General features: G+C 37.4%; 1 long non-coding RNA gene across 1 annotated transcript; it reads left to right on the top strand.

Annotated features, from left to right (window-relative positions):
* The first annotated feature begins 831 nt into the window (after positions 1-831).
* On the top strand, positions 832-26,601 carry LOC145545535 (uncharacterized). Its single transcript, XR_014082141.1, has 4 exons — positions 832-905; positions 11,445-11,517; positions 22,463-22,673; positions 26,118-26,601. It is a non-coding gene; the product is annotated as an uncharacterized LOC145545535 (long non-coding RNA).

The raw sequence follows: 26,601 nt of genomic DNA on the forward strand, positions 1-26,601 counted from the left end.
ATAACCAAGTTTCTGATTTAAAATGTGTGATTTTACATGCAAATATTATTGAATTGTGTGATAGGTTTAATATTTTTTAATAATGCTTTTTTAAATGTCTAAATTAGAAAGAAAAATCACAAGGCCCATTTGGCCATATTCCTGGAAATGAAATGGTCTTATCAAACAGTACTTATGTATGCCACCACTATCCCACCTCTCCCAGCTTCCTTTTAATTCACAAGTTACATTTCCACCTACTTTTGTTAACTGTAGGTATGAGGTACACATTACCATGTAATTTTGAGTGTAAGTAATTCTACCTTTTTATGAGCAAAGTATGTAAAGAATTATGTTAAAACAGAGATTTGCCATATTTATGATGAGTAAACATGTGAACTTACCTTAATCAGTATGTCTGAATCCCTGTTCCTCTCTCTCATATTAGAAATAAAGAATAATATAAAATTGCTTCTAATCAGTTACAGATTTTTTGCCTAATCTTATCTTTTACAATTTCTCAGTCAGATTACTCCTTCCTTCCCTCTTCACCCACATACTCTTACCTCATAAGTTTTACTTTATTTAACAATAAGTTTAGTATGTGACAGGTATCAGCAAGATAATAGACACTAAGTATATAAAAAATAAAAATTAAAGAACAAAACACATATGCATGCCTCAGGAAACATAATCCTACAGAAAATATATTCAAATTAAAGTAGTTTTTGCATTAGTTATTTATTTTCTTAACAACAAATAACTGAGTGTCTAGTACAGTATCTATCAGTGTGCTAGAGATGGGGTAAAAAAGAACAATCATTGTCTATGACATCATGGTGCTTATGATCTAGTTGGAGTGATGGTGATAGACAACAAATACATAAAAAGTAATGTGTATTAAGATTGAGTGAAGCTTCATGAAGGTAAGTAGTATGCTTTAAAAAACAAGTGAGAGATCCACTCAGAGATGGAAATCAAAAGGATCAAGAAGGGACAAAATCTAAAGAAAATCAGGAGAGCCAAGAGAAAAGAGATAGTTATATATTGAAAACTGAGGCTCAAAAAAAAGGAGAAGCTGGGAGATTCCTATTTTTAAGAACCATTCATTAAGAAAGTTTCGTTGCAATCTTGAAAGTGTATGAGAGAAAACAATGTGTAAATCTTCCGAGGTAATAACTATAAGCCAGAAATACAGAAGATCAAATACAAATCTAAGGCTATAGTCTACATTTGGAGGCAGGGAAGATAAGGCTACTAAGGGATACATTAAAACAACATCAAAAGAAGGAGATTCAGAATACTAATGTTCCATGTCCGAAATGCAGTACTTGGATGCAATCTCAAAAATGATAGAATGATCTCTGTTCGTTTCCAAGGCAAACCTTATCACAGTAATCCAAGTCTATGCCCCGACCAGTAATGCCAAAGAAGCTGAAGTTGAATGGTTCCATGAAGACCTACAAGACCTTCTAGAACTAATACCCAAAAAAGATGTCCTTTTCATTATAGGGGACTGGAATGCAAAAGTAGGAAGTCAGTAAACACCTGGCGTAACAGGCATATTTGGCCTTGGAGTACAGAATGAAGCAGGGCAAAGGCTAATAGTGTTTTGCCAAGAGAACGCACTGGTCATAGCAAACACCCTCTTCCAACAACATAAGAGAAGACTCTACACGTGGACATCACCAGATGGTCAACACCGAAATCAGATTGATTATATTCTTTGCAGCCAAAGATGGAGAAGCTCTATACAGTCAGCAAAAACAAGACCAGGAGCAGACTGTGGCTCAGATCATGAACTGCTTATTGCCAAATTCAGACTTAAATTGAAGAAAGTAGGGAAAACCACTAGTCCATTCAGGTATGACCTAGATCAAATCCCTTATGAGTATACAGTAGAAGTGACAAACAGATTTAAGGGACTAGATCTGATAGAGTGCCTGATGAACTATGGACAGAGGTTCGTGACATTGTACAGGAGACAGGGATCAAGACCATCCCCATGGAAAAGAAATGCAAAAAAGCAAAATGGCTGTCTGAGGAGGTCTTACAGATAGCTGGGAAGAGAAGTGAAGTGAAAAGCAAAGGAGAAAAGAAAAGATATTCCCATCTGAATGCAGAGTTCCCAAGAATAGCAAGGAGAGATAAGAAAGCCTTCCTTAGCGATCAATGCAAAGAAATAGAGGAAAACAACAGAATGAGAAAGACCAGAGATCTCTTCAAGAAAATTAGAGATACCAAAGGAACATTTCATGCAAAGATGGGCTCGATAAAGGATAGAAATGGTATGGACCTAACAGAAGCAGAAGATATTAAGAAGAGGTGGCAAGAATACACAGAAGAACTGTACAAAAAAGATCTTCATGACCTAGATAATCACGACGGTGTCATCACTCACCTAGAGCCAGACATCCTGGAATGTGAAGTCAAGTGGGCCTTAGAAAGCATCACTACGAACAAAGCTAGTGGAAGTGATGGAATTCCAGTTGAGCTATTTCAAATCCTCAAAGATGATGTTGGGAAAGTGTTGCAATTGATATGCCAGCAAATTTGGAAAACTCAGCAGTGGCCACAGGACTGGAAAATGTCAGTTTTCATTCCAATCCCAAAGAAAGGCAATGCCAAAGAATACTCAAACTACTGCACAACTGCCCTCATCTCACACGCTAGTAAATAATGCTCAAAATTCTCCAAGCCAGGCTTCAGCAATACGTGAACCAGGAACTTCCAGATGTTCAAGCTGGTTTTAGAAAAGGAAGAGGAACCAGAGATCAAGTTGCCAATATCCGTTGGATCATCGAAAAAGCAAGAGAGTTCCAGAAAAATATCTATTTCTGTTTTCTTGACTATGCCAAAGCCTTTTACTGTATGGATCACAATAAACTGTGGAAAATTCTGAAAGAGATTGGAATACCAAACCATCTGACCTGTCTCTTGAGAAACCTGTATGCAGGTCAGGAAGCAACAGTTAGAACTGGATATGGAACAACAGACTGGTTCCAAATAGGAAAAGGAGTACGTCAAGGCTGTATATTGTCACCCTGCTTATTTAACTTATATGCAGAGTACATCATGAGAAACGCTGGGCTGGAAAAAACACAAGCTGGAATCAAGATTGCCAGGAGAAATATCAATAACCTCAGATATGCAGATGACATCACCCTTATGGCAGAAAGTGAAGAAGAACTAAAGAGCCTCTTGATGAAAGTGAAAGAGGAGAGTGAAAAAGTTGGCTTAAAGCTCAACGTTCAGAAAACTAAGATCATGGCATCTGGTCCCATCACTTCATGGGGAAACAGTGGAAACAGTGTCAGACTTTATTTTTTTGGGCTCCAAAATCACTGCTGATGGTGATTGCAGCCATGAAATTAAAAGATGCTTACTCCTTGGAAGAAAGGTTATGGCTAAGCTAGACAGCATATTAAAAAGCAGAGACATTACTCTGACAACAAAGGTCCAACTAGTCAAGGCTATGGTTTTTCCAGTGGTCATATATGGATGTGAGAGTTGGACAGTGAAGAAAGCTGAGCGCCGAAGAATTGATGCTTTTGAACTGTGGTGTTGGAGAAGACTCTTGAGAGTCCCTTGGACTGCAAGGAGATCCTATCAATCCATCCTAAAGGAGATCAGTCCTGGGTGTTCATCGGAAGAACTGATGTTGAAGCTGAAAGTCCAATACTTTGGCCACCTCATGCAAAGAATTGACTCATTGGAAAAGACCCTAATGCTGGGTAGGATTGGGGGCAGGAGGAGCAGGGGACGACAGAGGATGAGATGGTTGGATGGCATCACTGACTCGATGGACATGGGTTTGGGTAAACTCCGGGAGTTGGTGATTGACAGGAAGGCCTGGCGTGCTGCCATTCATGGGGTCGCAAAGAGTCGGATATGACTGAATGACTGAATTGAATGTTCCATGAAATCTAGTAGGGAATTTTGACAACACAATGGATTCAGAGATTAAGTGGACAATGATGTCTTTGGAGAGAAGAGTTATAATTGATAAGTAGATATAGAATTCAGTTTCAAGCATTAGCAGGAGGAAAAGGAAACTTTTTTCCCTCTATATTCACTTCTTCTATTCAACAAGGGCAAAGTCACTGCACTAATTGTTCATATTCAGAATTATGATCTGATCATCTCTACTGATAGACAGACTCATTCTACTTCAAAGTTTTAATCTCTTCCACTCCATAAATTAAGATTGTCCACTTGAAAGTGTATGTACCCTCTTAAGAAATGGCTATTTTTCTTCTCCTCATAAACATAAACCACATAAAATAAATTATCACCACTCAAGACTCAAAGGATAGCTATTATTAAAATTGAGATTTATGGAGGTAATGAAGGGTGAGGTTTCTCGTTGAGCCTAAGTTATTTGCTCTACCAAAGTTGATTAAAAGGTATAAGAAATCGTGACTAAGAGTGATCAGCCAGGTATTAATTTGCTGTTTTGCATTATTATTTATGCAATATATTTAGTCGACTCAGGAACTATGAATAATCCTACAAGATTTGAGGGTTCCAGAGTCAAACACAGTCAAAATATTTCCAAAACTCCTAATAGTAGAATGAGTAATGAGAAACTAGAGATTCTGAAAGTATACTATTTCATTATTGAGTACATGGCATTTTTATTTTCATAATTTCTATTTGGTTCTATTTATACTTTATATTTCTCTACTTAGTCTTCCTAATTTTTAAGGTAGTGTGAGCATGTTTTCCTTTACGACCTTTAGTACAGTTATCAAAAATAAAAAAGCATGCTCAGTGATATTCAATTCTTTGTGACCCCATAGTGTGTAGCCACTAGGCTCTTCTGTCCATGAGGTTTTCCAGGCAAGAATATTGAAGTAGGTTGCCATTTTCCTCTCCAAGGAATATTCCTAACCCAGGGATCAAACCCATCTCCTGTGGTTCCTGCAATGTAGGTGTATTCTTTACCACTGAGCCAAGGGAAGCCCTACAGTTATCCTAGCTTCTTTAAAATATTTGCTTATTGTTACATCTGGGTCATTCCAGAGTTGATCTATTAGTTTCAGGTTGGCAAGTTGTAGAGACTAGATTCTGTTATATTCCTCTGGAGAACATAGCCTTTCTGTTTTAATTTGGCTTTTGCTTTGTAGTTTCCTTGGCATACTTAAATAGAAAACTCTGTCTCTTGCTTTACATCTCAAATCTTAGTTCAGATCTTTTGTCCTTAGCTAGCTTACTTGTACTTTGTCTTTTCCATTCATATATCAAGGGTCAGCCAAAGATTTGGACAGAGTTTATATACATACCTTGGATCTTCTTCTTTCTGGCTCTCTCCTTCCCAGGATGTCCCTGTCACTTTTCAGCAACAGTGATTGCTTTGAACTCTGTCTTCTAATTCTTCAGGTTAACCGCCTCAAACATCTCCAAATTTAGATAATTTCTAGATTCTTCATCATTGTGACAGTGATATTCTGAACCCAATGTAATTTAACTGACTTCATTTAAACATAGTTCTTAAGAAAGCTTCTCATTAGTACAAGGCATAATGAGATTATTATCTCCCTTATCCTAGACAGAATATTTTACTTCATGGTGCTCAATTCATATTTTAGTAGCCATTGGCTCCTTTTAAGCTTCAGACTAATTAAAATGTAATTATAGAAAAATATTCAAAAATAAAATGGCCATTCGAGAAATAATTAATCAGATAAAATCAAGTAAATGAAAAGATCTTAGCAAGCTGTCGTATTTTGTACAAATGGAACATTTTCTACATGAGTAATGGAGACATTATCATTCCCTACAAACACAATTTATAACATCAAATTTCTGGTAGGGAGACGTCCATTACAGACTTCAACGGTACATTGTATTTCATGATGCATATCTTAGTTTCCCTATTAACCCATTCCCAGAGATGGAAAAGATCAACTTGAAGAACAAACTTTCCTTAGATACTTCTTGATGCCATGTATTTTAGAGCAGCTTCACCACATATTCACAGTCAATTATATACTATCTTACATAATCCTCTAATGGTTGGTGAGGGGGAAAAAATTCCATTCTGATTTGAATTTATCTTTTTCCATTAAGTTTTATTTGTCAATACAAGTTTAACATGAATACACTTCACCCTAAAAGAGGGCACTATTCCGTAAGTGTAGTGGACAAATTTTGCAATTACTTCCATCACTTTCAAGAAATGCACCTATGTCTAGTTCTGATAACATAAGGACCACATAAAACAATTGTTCTCTGTATAAAGAACACAGCACTCTTCATTACAAATTTTAGTAAATTATAAAACTTAGAAGGTTCAGATTTGTATATGTCAGGTTGGTTACTTTTTCACTTTTTATCCATCTCAGACTAAATAATTCCTATCCTTTCATCTTTTTCTAACATTATATTTTAATCTTCTCAGCATGTCTGCTGTGCTTAGTTGCTCAATCGTGTCTGACTTTTTGCGACCCCATGGACTGTAGCCGGCCAGGCTCCTCTGTCCATGAGGATTCTCCAGGCAAGAATACTGGACTGGGTTGCCATGACCTTCTCCAGGGTATCTTCCCAACCCAGGGATCAAACCCAGGTCTGCAGCATATCAGGCAGATTCTTTACCATTTGAGCCACTGGGGAAGCCCCTTCATAGAATGCCTCATGTCTAAATTTCTTAAATATTTAGCATTATGGTGTCAAAGTGGGCACAGGGCTCCAATAACAGGTGTTTGATAAGTGCTGGCTTTTCTAAGAGAATCATCACAATGGACTTACATACTGTTCTGGAGCTCACAATTCCTAATGTTAGGTTCACTTGTAAATGAAAGAAATGCAAGAATTTCTATTTCTTCTAGTAGGAAGGAAGATCAATGAAAATATTTCACAATCATTTTGCTTCCTTAAGTGGCTGAAGTAAAATATTTGCCTTAACAATATTTATAAGCAGCAGCATCATTTCAGAAAATTTATATGCAAATGTAAACATTCTGAAGATAGGTCCATATGCCTAAAGCACCAAACATTTGCACACTGATTTTAGATTCTCTATTGCAGACTAATCTTACATTTTGATCATAATGTAGCAACTCTTATGATAGTTACAGGAGAGGGGAAAAAACCCAATAAGTCATTCTAAGAAATTATAAATGAATAAATTATGAGAAATATATGTTTTATTCACTAAAAGAAAAATACTACTTTTGTACACATAAAATATTATTTGGGAAGCACTTAGGATAAAACCAATTATGTAGAGCCAAAAAAATAAGGTTGGAAAATAAGAAAAAAAGATAATGCATGAATAAATAAAATATATATTTTTGCCTATCGTGTCTAAGCTGAGTCTATCAACAGGTAACAATCCAACTGAGAAAATAAATTATTGTTTTAATAAGACACAGTCACTGACTTGAGTGGCCAAATTTGACTGTCTATGACCCAGTGTGGCAATGATTTAACAAAACCTCTTTCCCTACTTGATGAGAATTTGACCTCTGATTTACTCTCTATTTTGTTTCTCTAAGGACCAGATAAAGGTAGAATACCAACTCTGACATAAGACAATACTGACTGTGGTAAAATGATCCCTGATTGATAGACCTCATCTGGACTGGGAGGAATTGCAAAGAAGCACTCCTCATTCCTGATGCGGACATTCCATGCAGACACATGATTTGGCTCATCTAGAAGGAGGTAACTCCCAGCTGGCTGCATGAAATGTTACAAGAATTCCTATAGAAATATCTAACTTTACACTGTTAGCAAGATATGGTTCCTTTCTTACATCTTCTTTATTAGACTGATGTCAAATATGGTCTATGGTAGTCTTGTGGTTTGCGTGTTTATTTATGCAAATTTTAAAACACATACACATTTAATCACTGCACATTGGAATATGTTATAGATATAATGTCCTCAGGATGTCAGCTTTAAATAAATATGTCATACAAAAAGATCTGATATATATTTTCTCTATGTTTGTATAAGTTATCACCAGTAACATACCAACTGTGGGTCCACTGTCTTTAGAGAAAAGAAATAAAAACAATATCAGCTAAAACCTAGTTTTCTTTTTTGAATGACCACACATCTACAAATTCTAAACAATGTCAAGGATAAACTATTCTTCCCCAGAGGGACAAACTGATTCCCACTTCCATACCTTTGTACACACTATGAATATATCATTCAACTTTCAAGGGGATATATGTGTTTGTGTGTATATGTGTGTGTGTGTTAGTTGTTCAGTCATATCTGACTCTGTGACCCCATGGATGTAGCCTGACTGGCTCCTCTGTCCATGAAATTCTCCAGGCAAGAATATGGAGTGGGTAGCCATTGCCTTCTCCAGGGGATCTTCCCAACCCATGGATCAAACCCAGGTTTCCTGCATTGCAGGCAGATTCTTTACCATCTGAGCCACAAGGGAAGCCCATATATACATATTCAAGGTGTAGGTAGGCTTGCCAAGGTGTTAGGAACCAAAGGAAGGATTATTAGCAGAGCTATTTCTGTCTTATAATTGCATACTTTTCTCCTTTTATCCGTTTTCGTGAAGCAAGTCCCCAGCAGTCTAAACAACTAGTAAAATACCAGGACATCCTCCATCACTACCACCAAGATCTTTAATACCAGAACTTTACAGGTGAGGTGAGCCAGGGAAGAAACCAGGCAGTGTGGCTTCAGCAGATGTTAACAAATCAACTTAGGCCCAAGTAGGGTGAGACTATTCTATGTCTACAATATGTCTTGGCCTATGTGTGCATGCTAAGTCACTTCAGTCATGTCCAACTCTTTGCAACTCTATGCAGCCCACCAAGCTCCTCTGTCCATGGGATTCTCCAGACAAGAATACTGGAATGGGTTACCGTGACCTCTTCCAGGGGATCTTTCTGACGCAGGGATTTAACTCACGTCTCTTACATCTCCTGCATTGGCAGATGGGTTCTTTACCACTAGTGCCACCTGGGAAGCCCTTGGCTTTTAATAAAAAAATTTGTAAGAAAACTGTACAGATGTTAAGTAATCCAAAAGTTACTGTAGCTAAGTATGGAGAGTCGTGGTATAAAGGTAAAGTTCTGAGACCTTTAACTGAAGTATCTTTTTTCTGCCATTAGAGGTCTAAGTCATGAACTCCCTTTGATTCTGGTGTATTGATATAGAAGCAAAATCAAAACAACATATATTAGAGGAGGGGGATCCACTCAAAAACTCTTAAAAGAGAAAAGAAAAACACAGATGTTTGCCTTTAAAATAAAAAACTTATTTATGTCTACCCAGATCAGTTTGACCAGTCTGCCAGTGAGGTATAAATTCCATGTTCCCTATCTTTTACTCTAGGCTGATGTCTATGAAATTCAGTGGTGCTTGGTCTAATGATCTCAAGAACTCTTCTTGGCTCTCAAAGTTTATGCCTTTAATTGTTGACTATAAGTAGAACCCAGAAAAATTAAAATTTATTAGTAAATTCATCCTTATTCTTAGAAAACACACATCACATATAATGCCATAGTAAGGTCCCTGAGGGATAGTCAGAGAGAATATTTGGAAGAGAGTGTTTCAGAAAGACTAAGCCAAAGCAGGATATTGTGGTTGGGAAAGGAATCCTCTGGACTTGTTCTAGCCTTTCTCAGATTTCTAGGTCACTCTCAGGAGCCACCAAGGGTGTAACATCTGGCCAATGAGCCATTCAGCCACTCTTCAGCTTCCAGAGTTGTCCTCTAACACAGGGATATGCATTCCTGACTGAGTGACTTCCTTTCAGCCAACTAGCTCAGAACCTCACTGAGCCTTTTCTCTCTATTCTTATGGCTGCTCATTCTCCTGAAAGAAGCTTCTCCATCCTATTCTCCAGCGGCCAACCCTTATTTTTAGATTCTTTCTCATTTCTTGCCCCTCTTAATGCTATTGTCCGAGATTTTTCTTCTTTATTCTCCTCAATACCCTCATGCTGAGTTGATATATCTGCAGTTGGTCCTAGGGGACAAACAAAAGAAAAGAGTTCTACTAAATATCCTTAATAAAAGGCCAGTTAGTTCCTCCAAAATATTTACATAGGAAAAACTGTCTATTTAACTGACTTGGTGAGGAAAAAAAATTATGTTTGCTTAACTGGAGAAACAGCCTCTTCAGTGTAATGCATTTCCACTGCCTAATAAAGGATTAATGGCACACCTAGTGTGGAAGTGCCTGTTAAAAGCCTCAACCTATGCCTGTACACTTTAAATTGCTGTTTTGAAGAATCTACTTCCTGCTGAGCTGCTTTTGCTCCCTTCACGAAGCCTCCCTGATCTATTATGACCACTGTGTGCTTCTAATTTTCCTGAGCATACAGTAATTTCTAAGGATGACTTCATACATCTTATACAGGGCTTTTAAAACCATTATTGAAAGAAAAGTGAGTATTTAATAGCAAAATGTACTTATGAGGATTTCCTATAATGGAGGTGATCTCTTAATTAGATATCCTTCGCTATTAGGGGTAATACTTTTTTGTAAGTCTGGCTTTTCCTATTGTTGTCATTCAAGATGAAAGATGGAAATAAGTGATTTCCTAGAGATTCACATTGCTCCTTTTAAAATATAGTATTTAGAGGTAGCCAGAGCTCACTCTCATTTTGGATATCTTTTAGACATTGGTACAACAAAGAATTTACTAACTTTTGCCAGGTTCTAAAAGCTTGAAATAGTTATAGCTGGAAGATTATAATTTTTCTACCCTAAAGAAAACTTTTTCATTTACTTTGGAAGAGTTTTAGGAAACCAAAAATGTATCTTACTTTTACAGTCTCTTTTTCTTAAATTTTTCATTAATAACATCAGAATCACCTTTTCTCCTGTTTTCGTTCAACAATGAAAGACAGAATTAAGAATAGCTTTTATATTCTATTTCCTTTTATTTCAGAGGTGCAGCAGTTATTAAGTGAAACAAAATGAGCTGCCTCAGCCATTATATATTTTAATGTTCTTGATTAAAAGAGGGAAGAAAACTTTCTCCTGAAAAGAACTGAAACATCAATGCTTCCTAACACACATACTGTAAGGCACAGAAAGATCATTTGATTTTTTTAAAAAAATCCTAGTCTAAATTTAATTCTTAAAAATGTAATCCTAAAATTCTATACTTTCCAGTTATAAGGCTTGGGTTAGGCTTATTTAAATTAATGCTGTTCCAGGGTAATTTAAATAAAAACAACCACCTCACTGATCTTTATGATCTATGTCACTTCACAAATCCAGTCACTGATGGATAAATAAACTTGCCTATTCTGTAGTCTTAGATAGAGTAGGTTCAAAGTAATAAAAGTAGTATACGGCACAACTATATTTGCCCCTGTGTGAGACTGAACTGAGGCTTCTTAATTTTATTTCTCCTAAATTAAATAAGGAGAGATGAAAATAAGGAGAGATAATGGCAAAAGCAATGGAGCAGTCAGGTAATGGTCTGGCCCAAATTTGAGGTAAATATTTATTCATTGTCATTCTCACAGAAAATATGTCTGGTACCTAAACTCCCTGAGCCATGTGGGTCTGGCCATCTGAACAAGCTTCTTCAGTCATAAGGTCAGTATTTAACCTGATTACACCTTTAGGCTAATTTCTTTTTAATGTGGTTTTAGAAGAGGCCTTTAGAAAAATCAGACCATTTGTTGGACACTGATTACAGAAAATGTGTATTGGCAGAGTTAGAAGGAGAAAGGACACAAGTGTTCCAACATTGGTTTTGCCACATATTAAGTCTGCGACCTTGGGAGAGACAATTTAAAAAGTCACATGCAGGAGTTACTACATGGTATGCTATGCATTCCTAAAGATCCCAACTATTGAATGCCACCAAATCATTTAACTATTCAGTGTACTCAAAATAATAAAGCTTAGAGTGATTGTGAGAATCAAATGGAAAAAGAATTTATGAGAAGGTGATTGGTAAAATATACAGGAGCAGCCATGTTTCCTCATGTTCATAATTTGACCATTAAAAAATAAAAATTTCACATGAAAAATAATTTTATCCACCACAATAATGAAACCAGTATGATCTCAAAATGTGTACTTGGAGACTCACTAGGGAATTCTTTTTAAAGCAAATCATTCTTTTACTGCAGGAGAAATGCCTTTTTACCACTCACGCTATTAAAATGGACAGGTGTTAATACACATGCTTTACCCTTGCTGTATGAATTTGGGGTACCTCCCACTAAGAGTTGTTGTTAGGCAGAGTTTATTTCTCATCCAAATGACTTCTGGGCTTGGGTATGTTTTCTGCTTTGGTCAGTGGAATGTTAGTGGACATGATGGTAGCAGAGGTTAAATGTGCATGCGTGGATTGGCTTGTCCCTTACCTCTGCCTTCCCACCATCAGCCACAAGAAGAATGTGCCCAGGGTACCTAGGTCAAGAAAGAAAGAAAAAACGTGCAGCAGACTGGAACTTGAAGTGCAGGCTTACACAGATCCCCTCCAGCTGACCCATAGGCCCATGAGGTTCATGATGTAATCCTCTGATACTTTAAGGTTATTACACAGCAAAACTGACATGTAAAAGCCTATCCAAATTCTAGGGTCCATGTAGAACAAATAAAATACAGACCTTCTTTGCACAATTAGATTAAGAGTGTTTTGAGAAAGGAAAATGGATGTGAAAAATAAAAGTAACTCTCAAGTCTTTGTCTATTCTGGAGATAAAGGTAGGGATACCTTAGTAGGTTCAAAATGTGGTTTTGAAGAACCCAAGATAATATAAGGAGAGATCAGTCCTATTCATTTCCTTTAAAAATAACACCCTGTACCAATTGATATTCCCTTCAACTATACATGAGAGCACTTGTTTCCCTCACCCTCACCAAAGCTTGAAAGATCAGATTCATTAACTTTACACATATCTGTTAAGTCTAAAATTCATGCTATTTTGACTTGATTTTCATATCTCAGTCACCATTTGTATTTGTCCTTCTATAAATTCTCTTTTCATATAATTTCCCTTATACTGGCTGAGATCTACAACAAAAATTACACTGCAAATATGCTTTCTTCCAACAACTCAGCTGTCAGCAGTTCAATCCACAAATAATACGTTCTCAAGAATGTAAAGATACATATACAAGGAATTTCTAATAGTATAATTTAAAATAAGTCACAAAAATCTTGGGGTTTGGAAAGAAGTCCTAAATTTTCTTTTTTTTCTTATCACAGGGATAAAGCATATTCTTTAATAATTTTCTTTGGTTATTCACATATTCAGACTGGCAAAATAAATCTAAAATAATACAATTAGAAAAACCACTATATTAGTAATTCTGTTGTTGAGTAGTCTTATTATATAACCTATATAATTTTATGCTGTATTATTTTGCAATCTATGATTTTTACTTAAAAATATATGATAATTTTTCAATATTAACAAAAAATGCTTCTATAATATCACTTTTAATATTTATAAAACTTTTCTCTGTTATGTAATTCATTTAGCTAATTGTTTCATTTGGCATTTATATTTTTCTACTTTTTTACTATAAAAAATAATGCTTTAATATTATTGTCAACAAAGGAATCACTAAAATTTTATCCACAATAGTAAAGGTGTCCTTGATATTTTATGCACAAAACTAAGGTCAATAGAATGATTTTGGATGCCCTACTCAACACAGGAAAAAAAATTAAAGGAAAAAGAAATTCATGTAAACTTCCTAGGACTGTCATCCAAATTACCCTAAAGAGAACTTCCCAAATCAGGCAAGGAAAGTTATCATTAAATAAAAACTTAAAAACAACATTTTTGAACTAATATATTAGTTATGGCCAAATTTATAACCTAGCTGCTTTTGTGAACTTCATGTATATTATATACAACAGATTAAACTATTAGACATTGCCATTATTGACAATTACAGACCTGCAGAATGAAAGTACACTGCTGCCTATAGTATATAATTAAATAGATTATTTCTAGGAATAAAAGTCACCTATCAAATATTCATAGTGATGACTAGTTATCTTTGATTCTGTGATATGTTTTGGATCATGGGTATTATTTGTAGGTCACTAAGATCTAGATAAGAAATGTGATGTCTAACTCTATTATTGCATATGAGAAAATAAGCTCCATAGCATTAATTGATTTCTAGGAGCACATTCCAGCATGATGGTCATTTCTAGAAGTTATAAAAAAGGAAAAGTCAAAATTGGGCCATTTTCCTCATTCAACAAAACTGCACAAAACTTAATTACAGGGGAAAAAAAGCATACTTGGAATCCTTTGTAAAATGTGACTGGATATGAACTTTATAAATAGTTGTTGATATGACCACTATATATCATTTATGAGCTTTCTTCATGGCACAGGAAAAATAATTAATGTAGCTAAAATATTTACCGTGACTGGGCAGTCTGTATTTCTTTTACCAGAATTCTGAGACAGAAAAACAATCTTTCTCTTTTAGCCTAACCTACTTTTATTGACTGGAAAGCTCATGTAACTGCTATCTTCAGTATATTTTTTAATAAGCGTGAATGATTTTTAAAAACACTAATCTTTACTTGCACATTAGTAACCAAGATAAAGAGAGAATTCCTTAGGAATTAACTAAAAGAGAGAGTGATAGGAATGGATGTTGGAAGGAGGACCACAAAGCAGCAGCACTTGGGTTCCCAAAACTTCAACTTCCTAGTGTGATAAAAGCTCTTGATTTCACCACCAGAGCTCACTGGGGCAAACACGACTGACTTCCTGTAGACACATACCCCTTACTCCAGGTTCATGCCAGTGTCTTGTTCACACCATTCCTGAGACCAGAATCTCAGTATCACTTCTTGACAAAAATCAGAGTACTCTACACTTAACAGAGTAACCAATGCCCTCTGTTGTCCTTCCTGGTGCCTGGTTTCCATTACAGAAGCTAGTCATTTTGCAAAGGCAACAGCAGAAACTTCAAGTTGACAAATAGGTCATTTCTTGACAGCATTCTGCTTAGTCAGGGAAAATCTACTGCAAACTTAGCTTGTATCCCATTATTACACCAGAGTCCCATAATATATGGGAATTAGAATGTAATGTCAGAGTTGAAAAATCACAATTAGAGTCAATGCACAAACTTTTAAATACCAATTATCTCTCCATGTGGAGAGGTGTTCACAATATGGGAGGTATATGAGAAACAAATCTGAGAAGGTAAACAAAAGATGAAGTCTCCCATTTTACTCTGTGAAATTCAGCAAATCTAGAAAGGTTCAAAAAAGTTAAATTGTAATTTTGACTTTCTAGTCTCTGCCATATATGTTATTGAACTTGAGAGTTAAATTTCTATATTAAGCATGCCCCATGTCCTCACACAGACATATTCCTGGGTCATAAATTTGTCAGGGAACATTTAACTTTAGGATTCCTGTATGTTGTTTTCTGTTTCTCATGACCCCTCTGTTCCTTATCAGTTCCTGGTAGACAGGAACGAGTGGAGCGGCACGCTGTGCCCAGGACTGAGGTCATGGGACAGAATGCATACATGGATTTCCTTCAGTAACTTTTATCCCACAGTAAAACTGTTTAGTCATGACCCTCTTACTCAAGATATGGATTGTCTTCTGGCTTTGTGATGATTGTTATTCCTTGTTATTCCATTGGTAACAGTTGTTATATGTCTGGTTTTTGTTCTTTTCTTAACTTTATTTTTTTGCCTAAAGCTTCCTTGTATAACAATATATAAGCTCATACAAACATGAATAAAGCACCCTTGTTCCATGAGAGACGTGGGTCCCCCATGTCCTTCTTTCTCTCTCTGGCTAGTTCTTTGGAGCATAGAGGCCTGCCGAGCTCACTTTCCTGCCCGGGTTTTCAAGACCGCCTTGAGAGGACACCCTGTGCCTTTGTGAGCAGTACAAGCCCTATTCTAGGGCTTTATTGGTTTTCCACATAACCCAGGGAATATTAGTCTCTCTCTCTTCTGTTTTCTTTTCATCGACTCCTGTCCCCAGGTTCCGGTCTGTCAAGAAGACCATAACAATAAATTAGCTTCCAGTTTTGTTGGTTTGGATCAGGTTGCAGAGTCTGCTGCTTTACAGATTATTGGCCCTATTCAATGTCCTTAGCCTCTGGTCTTTGATGCAAGTCAAGTCTGACTGAGACTCTTGTTCCTCTCATTTCTTTAAGATAGACTAGTAAATGCAACTCCAGTTCACTGGACTAGTTTCAACAAGTGTGAATCTCAAGACATGAATTTCAGATATTTTCCTCTGTAAATTTATGTGTATAAATAGAAGATGGACAATGGCTATTTCTAAATCTATTTAGGATCATCTAAGCACCTCACTATTCATTGGAATATTCATTGGAAGGACTGATGCTGAAGCTGAAGCTCCAATATTTTGGCCACCTGATGCAAAGAATTGACTCATTAGAAAAAACTCTGATGTTGGAAAAGATTGAAAGCAGGAGGAGAAGCGGTCAACAGAGGATGAGATGGTTGGATGGTATCACTGACTTGATGGACATGAGTTTGAGCAAGTTCTGGAAGTTGATGATGGACAGGGAAGCCTGGGGTGCTGCAGGCCATGAGGTTGCAGAGTTGGACATGACTGAGTGACTAAACTGAACTGAAGTACCTCATAGAAAAGAGTATGACTCTACCTAGATCTACAGTCTCCATCTTCTTAGTCTATTTATTCTCAGTGTATAGAGAATACATAGTAGATATTCAATAAATGTCATTCTACATATTTTCTTCCTCTAGGTGTTGTCATGAAAAGGCATAAAACTCTGAACAGGAACATGGGTTATGTCTAGAAGAAGGACCTGTATTAGCATTAAGCTACCATATTTCTTTAACGATCTCTTTTTCTATATAAAAATCTGTATGAGAAATTATTGGAATCACGCCCAATCAGTCTCTTGCCCTATCCTATCTCTACCCCACCCCAAAAAAAGACCAAGCAAAAAGCAAAGCTCCCCATAGTTCATTCATTTTAATTTAAAAATAGCCTATATCAAACTGTTTCATCTCCTTTGGAGGGCTCATTTTAAGTGGCTATAATTTCAAACTAAAGCTAGAGAAATGAGAAAATATTTGAGTTAGTAGAAACATTTAGATTGTCTTCTGACAATGGCCATTATTGTGGGTTTTTTTAAAGTATAGTTGGTTCATCATATTATATAAGTTTCAGATGTATTCACAGTGATTCAGTTTTAAAGGTTATACTCTATTGATAGTTATTATAAATATTGGCTATGTTTCCTGTGATATACAATATATTTTTGTAGTTTATTTATTTTACACATAGTAATTTGTACCTACTAATCCCCAATCCCTACACTGCCCCTCCCCTCTTCTCTTTTCCCACTGGTAACCACTAGTTTGTTGTTTGTATCTGTGAGTCTGTTTCTTTTTTGTTATTTCACTAATTTATTTTCTTAGATTCCACAATTAGTAATACCATACAGTATTTGTCTTTCTCTGCCTGATTTACTCCACTGTGCATAATAACCTCCAGGTCCATCCACATTGTTGCAAATGGCAAAATTTCATTCTTCTTTTTGCTGAGTAGTATTCCATTTTGTGTGTGTGTGTGTGTAATTCACCTTAATAATTCAACCCTCATTGGACTGCCCTGATAAGATAATCTGAAAGTCAGTTTCCATGGGTACTAGATCATTTTCCCAGTTTTATGGAATTCTTTAAAGAAAATGAAAAAGATAAATGAAACTTTGTGCTACAATGGAGTAATCTTCAACTATTTAGTACTTTGGTTGCTCACAAGGTATTAGGATTAGATAGTTCTTTTGAAATGCATCCTTATGAATATTTCTATACTATTTATTCATTAGTATTCATTAATGGAGTCCATGATCATAATCCAAATAGTTTTTAGGAAAGCAAGGATTTGGAAGGTCATATCACTGCTAAAATGAAACCCTTCAAATTTTAAAAACTGTCAATTTCAAATTTTGAAAATCTCAAAGAATAATCAAAAGAACCAATAAAATATAAAGTAACAGAATTTTGGAGCTGCAAAAAGCCTTACATTTCTCTCAGAAGAGGAAAATGTGAAAGCACTTAGAAACGGTAAAGTATCACACAAATCTATAAAATATGTCTTGTCCTCATCTATTGGTATATAAAGTCCCACATTTTACAAGTAACAGAATAGATTGAGTAATTTACAAGATTCTTCAAAAGCCTTTGCAATGCTTTCCAAAAATCATTAGGACAATTAGCACCCACCCCCAGGCAAATTCCCATTAACTAATCCACAACTACTGGTCAAGCTTCAGCAGCTTTTCTAGCCATTCTCATTTAACTCAACAGCTGCAATTATTACTAAACTATCCCAGAGAATATAAGAACTTGTATGGAACAGACATTTTTTTTTTTTTCCAAATTCCCCACAACTGCATATTTTTTCAAAAAGGAAATGAAATATGTTACTTTTCTTAATCTGGCAGATAAAATTCTTTTAGGTTCTAATATATTTTATTTTATAACTGATTGCATTTAGATATTTAAACATATAGATCTCAAATTAACCCCACACTACAAGCTATTAAGAGAATCCGGTCAAAGACAAAAAAAAAAAAAGGCAAATTTTACCTTAAGAGCTCAGCCAAAGATTATATTTGAGTAGTGAGTGACAATGTTACAACACTCCCTGGAGCAATAGTTTTCAAATGTATTTTTATTCACACATTTCTTTCTTTGAAAGAAACTTTCCATAAAGCCAAGGAAAATAAATAAACAAGGAGTTTCTCTGATTGAAATATAAGTAGGAAGTCCAGACAAAACTCTTGGGGTCCTTGACAAGGGCTCCACTGCTGCTGCTGCTACTGCTGCTAAGTCGCTTCAGTCGTGTCCGACTCTGTGCGACCCCATAGACGGCAGCCCACCAGGCTCCGCCGTCCCTGGGATTCTCCAGGCAAGAACACTGGAGTGGGTTGCCATTTCCTTCTCCAGTGCATGAAAGGGAAAAGTGAAAGTGAAGTCGCTCAGTCGTGTCCGACTCTTCACGACCCCATGGACTGCAGCCTACAAGGCTCCTCCGTCCATGGGATTTTCCAGGCAAGAGTACTGGAGTGGGTTGCCATTGCCTTCTCCAAGTATAGTTTAAAAATCATCCTAGAGGATAAAACCCAAATTCCCTAAACAGATATTTTTGGCCCATTCTAATCCAACTTCCACCTTTCTTTTCAATCCCAAGATTTAACAAGCAAAGAGTGCTCTGTAATTAGGATATGAGAGCCAGTTTTTTTCAGTCTCTGTGTAGGCAAATTAGCATATTAGAAATGTACAAATGCAACTGAGTGGCAATAAGGAGTGGTAGAAAGAGAGTAAAATTAGGGAACAGAAGACTGTTTTTAGTCTATTCCATGTGGCATATAGTGAGTCTCTAAATTTCTGGACTTCAGGTGACCTAGCTGTCAAATATAAGAATAGTATTATTAAGATATATACTTTTATCAGAGGGCTGGACAAAACAATTTCTTAGTATTTCTTCACACTCTAAGATAGACAACTCAATTCTATTAATTATTTTTTAAATGATAGTTTCATGATAAGGCACAAAAGCTACAATAGCAAACATTATATAAGACAAAGTCCTTATATTTGGAGAGAGTAAGGTGTGGCCACAGGACTGGAAAAAGTCCATTTTCATTCCAATCCCAAAGAAAGGCAATGAGAAAGGATGCTCAAACTACCACACAATTGCACTCATCTCACACTCTGGTAAAGTAATGCTTAAAATTCTCCAAGCCAGGCTTCAGCAATACGTGAACTGGGAACTTCCAGATGTTCAAGCTGGTTTTAGAAAAGGCAGAGGAACCAGAGATCAAATTGCCAACATTCGCTGGATCATCAAAAAAGCAAGAGACTACCAGAAAAACATCTATTTCTGCTTTATTGACTATGCCAAAGCCTTTGACTGTGTGGATCACAATAAACTGTGGAAAATTCTGAAAGAGATGGGAATACCAGACCACCTGATCTGTCTCTTGAGAAACCTGTAGGCAGGTCAGGAAGCAACAATTAGAACTGGACATGGAACACCAGAGACTGGTTCCAAATAGGAAAAGGAGTCCGTCAAGGCTGTATATTGTCACCCTGCTTATTTAACTTACATGCAGAGTACGTCATGAGAAACGCTGGGCTGGAGGAAGCACAGGCTGGAATCAAGATTGCTGGGAGAAATATCAATAACCTCAGATATGCAGATGACACCACCCTTATGGCAGAAAGCAAAGAAGAACTAAAGAGCCTCTTGATGAAAGTGAAAGAGGAGAGTGAAAAAGTTGGCTTAAAGCTCAACATTCAGAAAACTAAGATCATGGCATCCGGTCCCATCACTTCATGAGAAATAGATGGGGAAACAGTGGAAACAGTGTCAGACTTTATTTTTTTAGGCTCCAAAATCACTGCAGATGGTAATTGCAGCCATGAAATTAAAAGACGCTTAATCCTTGGAAGGAAAGTTATGACTAACCTAGACAGTATATTAAAAAGCAGAGACAATACTTTGTCAACAAAGGTCTGTCTAGTCAAGGCTATGGTTTTTCCAGTGGTCATGTATGGATGTGAGAGTTGGACTATAAAGAAAGCTGAGCACCCTAGAATTGACACTTTTGAACTGTAGGTGATAGAGAAGGCTCTTGAGAGTCCTTTGGACTGCAAGGAGATCCAACCATTCCATCCTAAAAGAAATCAGTTCTGGGTGTTCATTGGAAGGAATAATGTTGAAACTGAAACTCCAATATTTTGGCCACCTGATGTGACGAGCTGACTTATTTGAAAAGACCCTGATGTTGGGAAAAATTGAGGGCAAGAGGAGAAGGGGACGACAGAGGATGAGATGGTTAGATGGCATCACCGACTCAATGGACATGAGTTTGGGTAAACTCCGGGAGTTGATGATGGACAGGGAGGCCTGGTGTGCTGTGATTCATGGGGTCGCAAAGAGTCGGACACGACTGAGTGACTAAACTGAACTGAACTGAACTAAAGGTATAATGAAAGAGACATAAATGTTATCATTTTGTTCTTCATCCTAAAAACTGATATTTGTTAATCCCCTTGTGTTAAGATCGCTCATTCTAGTGACGATCTAAAATCGGACTCCATTTTACCTACCTTATAAATATATTTGGGGAAATGGAATTTCTATATATTATGTTGGTCATGGGGCTGTTTTGTTCTCTGATCCAGAGAACAATATCTGACACAGAGGAATCAATGTCTATGGTCTTAGATATACAGCTAGTCACAATGTTACCTCTTCAGTGCCAACAGATCAGCTTCAGGGACTGTAGTTGACTGTCCAATGAGGGAAGAACATGCTAAGCACTCAAAGCAATATATAACCCACAGGAGTTAATAAAGATTTCGAAGCCTGCCTAGAAGGGAAAAAGTGATATTTAAGCTGAAACCTAAAGTACAAGAAGAAGGTAGCTAAGTTGTGGTTGGGAGGTGGGGGAAGGAAGAGTTGGGCAGGAAAAGCCCTTCAAACCAGGTATGAGAAACAGTTCCAGTAAAGACTCAAAAATGAGAAAAGGGAGGAGATGAGGTTACATCCAGTAGTCATGTATGGATGTGAGAGTTGGACTATTAAGAAAGCTGAGCACCGAAGAATTGATGCTTTTGAACTGTGGTGTTGGAGAAGACTCTTGAGAGTCCCTTGGACTGCAAGGAGATCAAACCAGTCAATCCTAAAGGAAATGAGTCCTAAATATTCATTGGAAGGACTGATGCTGGAGCTGAAACTCCAATACTTTGGCCACCTCATGTGAAGAACTGACTCCTTAGAAAAGACCCTGATGCTGGAAAAGATTGAAGGCAGGAGGAAAAGGGAACAACAGAGGATGAGATGGTTGGATGGCATCACCGACTTGATGGACATGAGTTTGAGCAAGCTCCGGGAGTTGGTGATGGACAGAGAAGCCTGGTGTGCTGAAGTCCATGGGGTCACAAAGAGTCAGACATGACTGAGCGACTGAACTGAACTGATGCTGAAGAAGAAGGAAGAGACCAGGTTATTCAGACCTCTGTGTACCTTGTTAAAGACAGTGGAAAGATAATGGGATGGAAAGGTTTTAAGCGGGGACAACATTCAAAGAGGTTCACATTTTTATAATACAGTTATGTGTTTTGTGTAGAGAGTAAGAATGAAGAAGGTATTGTAAACAGTAAAATGCTAGCTAGGAGGCTACTGCAGTAATACAGAATTATGCAGTGGCACTGGGGTTAGAGAAAAGAGGGAAATTCAAGAGATGTGTAGAAAGTAGTATCTAAAGGACTCAGTCGTTGACTGGAGATGGAGAAGTTGAGGTAGAAATTGAGGATGAGGCAATCTGAGTTTTTCAGCTTGAGCAATTGGGTGAAAGTGGTGTCATTTAAAAAGTTAGAGTACCAAAGGACTAATACTTTTAAAAATAATAATTATTGTTTACATAGTGTTTATTATGCAAAGGCACACATGTTAACTGAACCATTCTCCTTAACTCTTTGAGATAACTGTTTTTCTTATTCCCTTTTATAGATGAGGAACTGCAATACAGAAAGGCTGAATGAACTGCCAAGTTCCACACCAGGAAATGGCTAAATGTGAATCTGAACAATCTAACAGTGGGAGAGAGTTGAAAATAGTCTCATGTTTAGTCATGCTGAGTTTGAATGATCTCGGGAACATCCCAGAAGGCATTTGAACATGGAGGTTTGAAGCTCTGAAAACAGAGTTGAAAGATTCGGAAGTAAGTAAAATCATGGTGATGGACACTACAGTTTCATGCAAAAAGACCAAGAATAGCCCATTTCAGTTGAATAAAAAATTAGCAATAAGCATTTTGTAGGGCTTAACTAAAGTCATAAAGTTAAGGAAACAAAACTTGAGCCCATACATAAACAAAAATAAAAGCAAGGACTTTGAAATAAGAGTTCAACCCAAAATGGATCAAGCATAAGACCTGAGGCAGTATTCCCATATGTCCATGGAATCAAATCTAAAGTCTACCCTCTCTGCAATACTGGGCAGCATAAAGAGACTAAAAGTCTTCACCAAGATGGGAGAGAGAAATTCAAAGTTTATATCAAACCCTGGTATATTAATATCAGCAGTACTGAATACAGATGATATCTTAAGTACATTACACACTATTTTCATTTACTCACAACTAATGCATTAACTCTGCCTCCCTATAAGTTTTTTCTGCCTCCCTATAAGTTTTAACTAAAGAAATTCTGAAATTTTGGTAGGGAGACCATTGCAGACATGATTCTTGTCCCAGAATGGAGAACTCCAAATTAGTGACACCCTTTATAGAATATCGCTTATTGCTTCTACAATGCCACTTTTTATTTGTGTATTCTATGTAATAATTGGACTTCCCAGGTGGCTTAGTGGCAAAGAATCTGCCTGCCAATCCAGGAGATGTGGATTCCATCCTGGGTCAGGAAGATCCCCTGGAGAAGGAAATGGCAACTCACTCCAGTATTGCCTGGGAAATCCCACAGACAGAGGAGCCTGGCAGGCTGTAGTCCATGGGGTCACAAAACAGTCAGACATGACTTAAACACTAAACAACAGCAAACAACAATAACAATGCACTAATTAGCATTATCCTGTGTACGCAATAAGCTTTCAATAATTGCTTAGTAACAGCGGAACTGCTCATAACCACTACAGATAGTACTATGGGTTTAGCCAGTCAGGATGCTAAGCATTTAATCATCTTGATTTGCAAAGATGGAAACCCTGTCAGTACAAAAAAGAAAAAATGATAAAAGGGAACTAAGCAGAAAGAGGCAAACTAATCATCAATATCTGCTTTCCTTTAAAGTTGTATCCTTCCAGAAAATGTCATTATAAATCAAGGTTAAATATGGAATTGAAAAGGTGTCACATGAAGAGGAGGGTTCCCCGGAGGCTCAGCGGTAAAGAATCCACCTGCAATGCAGGAGCCAGAGACATGGATTCAATCCCTGGGTCAGGAAGATCACCTGGAGGACATGGCAACCCACTCCAGTATTCTTGCCTGGAAAATGCCATGGACAGAGGTGCCTAGCGGGCTACAGTCCATAGAGTCACAAAGAATCAGACACGACTGAAGCAAATTAGTACACACATCTGCGTGCACACGCGCACACACACACACACACACACACACACACACACACGAAGAAAACATAGAAGTGAAAGAAGATCTGGCTTTGCTATTTCTTCCACAACTCCCATTGGACTTTGTCACCTTGGACTCGTCTATTAAATGAATTGATACCTGGCATTTCTGAGCACAGGCACTGTATGGCTGACACTTGTTTACAGAAAGGGATGATTTTTATCATGCACACACCAGCAGAGCAGAGGAAGGCACAAAGCATTCACAGTCTGTCCTCTGTTTCCTTTCACTTACAGTATTCCAGGTGATCTTCCAATTAGTCCAGGAATCAACATGTCTTTACAGAGGGGCGTATGGCAGATAGGTGTTCTGTACTATGGATGCTGTGGTGAACAGGAAGACATGATCCTTTTGATTGTGTTCTGAGTTTTTCCCATCAATTAGGTATGGCTTTGCTGCTGCTGCTGCTGCTAAGTCGCTTCAGTCATGTCCTACTCTGTGTGACCCCATAGATGGCAGCCCACCAGGCTCCCCCATCCCTGGGATTCTCCAGGCAAGACCACTAGAGTGGGTTGCCATTTCCTTCTCCAATGCATGAAGGTGAAAAGTGAAAGTGAAAGTGAAGTCGTGTCTGACTCTTAGCAACCCCATGGACTGCAGCCTACCCGGCTCCTCTGTCCATGGTATTCTCCAGGCAAGAGTACTGGAGTGGGTTGCCAATGCCTTCTCCAAGGTATGGGTTTATGAACTAGTAAAAATTAAATGTTTAACTTTTAAAACCCTCCCTTTCTACTATACCGCATTTCTGGGTTTGTTGTTTTTGTTTAGTCACTAAGTCTTGTCTGATTCTTTGTTACTCCATGGACTGCAGAACTCCAGGCTTCCTACTTCACTATCTCCCAGAGTTTGCTCAAATTCATGTCCATTGATTGAGTCAGTGATGCTATCTAACCATCTCATCTTCTGTTGACCCCTCTTCCTCTTGCCTTCAGTCTTTCCCAGCATCAGGGTCTTTTCTAAGGAGTCAGTTCTTTGCATCAGGTGGCCAAAGTATGGGAGCTTCACCTTCAGCATCAGTCACTCCAAAGAATATTCAGGACTGATTTCCTTTAGGATTCACTGGCTTGATCTCCTTGCAATCCAAGGGATTCTTAAGAGTCTTCTCCAGCACCACAATTTGAAAGCACCAATTTTTCAGCACTCAGCCTTCTTGATGATCCAACTCTCATATCCATACATGACTACTGGAAAATCCATAGCTTTGACTATATGGATCTTTGTCAGCAAAATGATGTCTCTGCTTTTTAATACACTGTCTAGTTTTGTCACAGCTCTTCTTCCAAGGAGCAAGCGCCTTTTAATTTCATGGCTGCAGTCATCATCCACAGCGATTTTGGAGCCCAAGAAAATAAAATCTGTCACTGGTTTCACTTTTTCCCTATCTATTTGCCATGAAATGATGGGACCAGATGCATGATTTTAGGTTTTTTTTTAATGTTGATTTTCAAATCAGCTTTTTCACTCTCCTCTTTCACCCTCATCAAGTGGTTCTTTAGTTCCTCTTCACTTTCTGCCATTAGAGTGGTACCTTGTTGTGGCAAAGGATCTTGCATAGCTCAATGAAGCTAAAAGCCACGCTATGCAGGCCCACCCATGACAGATGGGTCATAGTGAAGAGTTCTGACATTCTGGGTTACACAGACACAAAAGGTCTATATCCCTAAATAAGGGTTAAGAATCAGTGGCAGAAATTAGAAATAATATTTCTAGAGTAATTGTTTATCCTTTAATGATTTTGTGAGAAAGTAGAATTACTAAAATGAGCCCCTTATTGGTCACCATGTTGTAAGAGCAATGGGTAAGAGGTTTTTCAAGATGACTGTAGAGAATCTATGAGGTGGAACAGTAGGCATTGACTCCTGTCATCAGAGTAACAGGCTTGGCATTGCTGAACCATAAAGAGAGCCATGTACTGTTTCTCTAAGTCTGCTGCATACTCCACAAGCCCCCCAAACCAATCTAATATTAAATTAGAAAATGATAAAATTCTCCTTGCATTCCTCTTTCTTTTGTTCACAGAGTGGTCATGGAAGGAGTAAGTCAGTGATGAGTTGCCATGGAATATTGTACCAGGTCACACCACTCCTTGAAAAAAATTACTATAATGTGACACAATCACCATCCCAGTGACTGAAGCTAGAAGATTGCAGAGTATAATTTGCTGAACAACTGCTTCAGAAAATCAAAGTGCTTCTCCATGAGGACAAAATCACTTCTGATCTTCCAATTTGACTAAAAAGTATACAAGGTTTACTTCTGTGGAAAGTACATTGTGAAGCTTCACAGAGGCCAAGCCTCCATCCCTACCCTGGTTATGAAGTCAAGTTCCTCATCCTGATGCCTGTTTCTTCCTTCAACTCACTTCAGCCTTATAAGTAGTCATGGGCAAGAATTATTTTTCATGCTAATGCTAACACAATTAATGCAGCGGATGAGTCTGCTCCCTCACTATATGCATGTTTGTGCACTTATTATATAACATTAAAAGCGTGTTAAATGTTTA

Source organism: Giraffa tippelskirchi, chromosome 4, assembly GCF_054371585.1.
Source record: "Giraffa tippelskirchi isolate mGirTip1 chromosome 4, T2T-mGirTip1v1.2.pri, whole genome shotgun sequence".
In the NCBI taxonomy this organism is placed as follows: domain Eukaryota; kingdom Metazoa; phylum Chordata; class Mammalia; order Artiodactyla; family Giraffidae; genus Giraffa; species Giraffa tippelskirchi.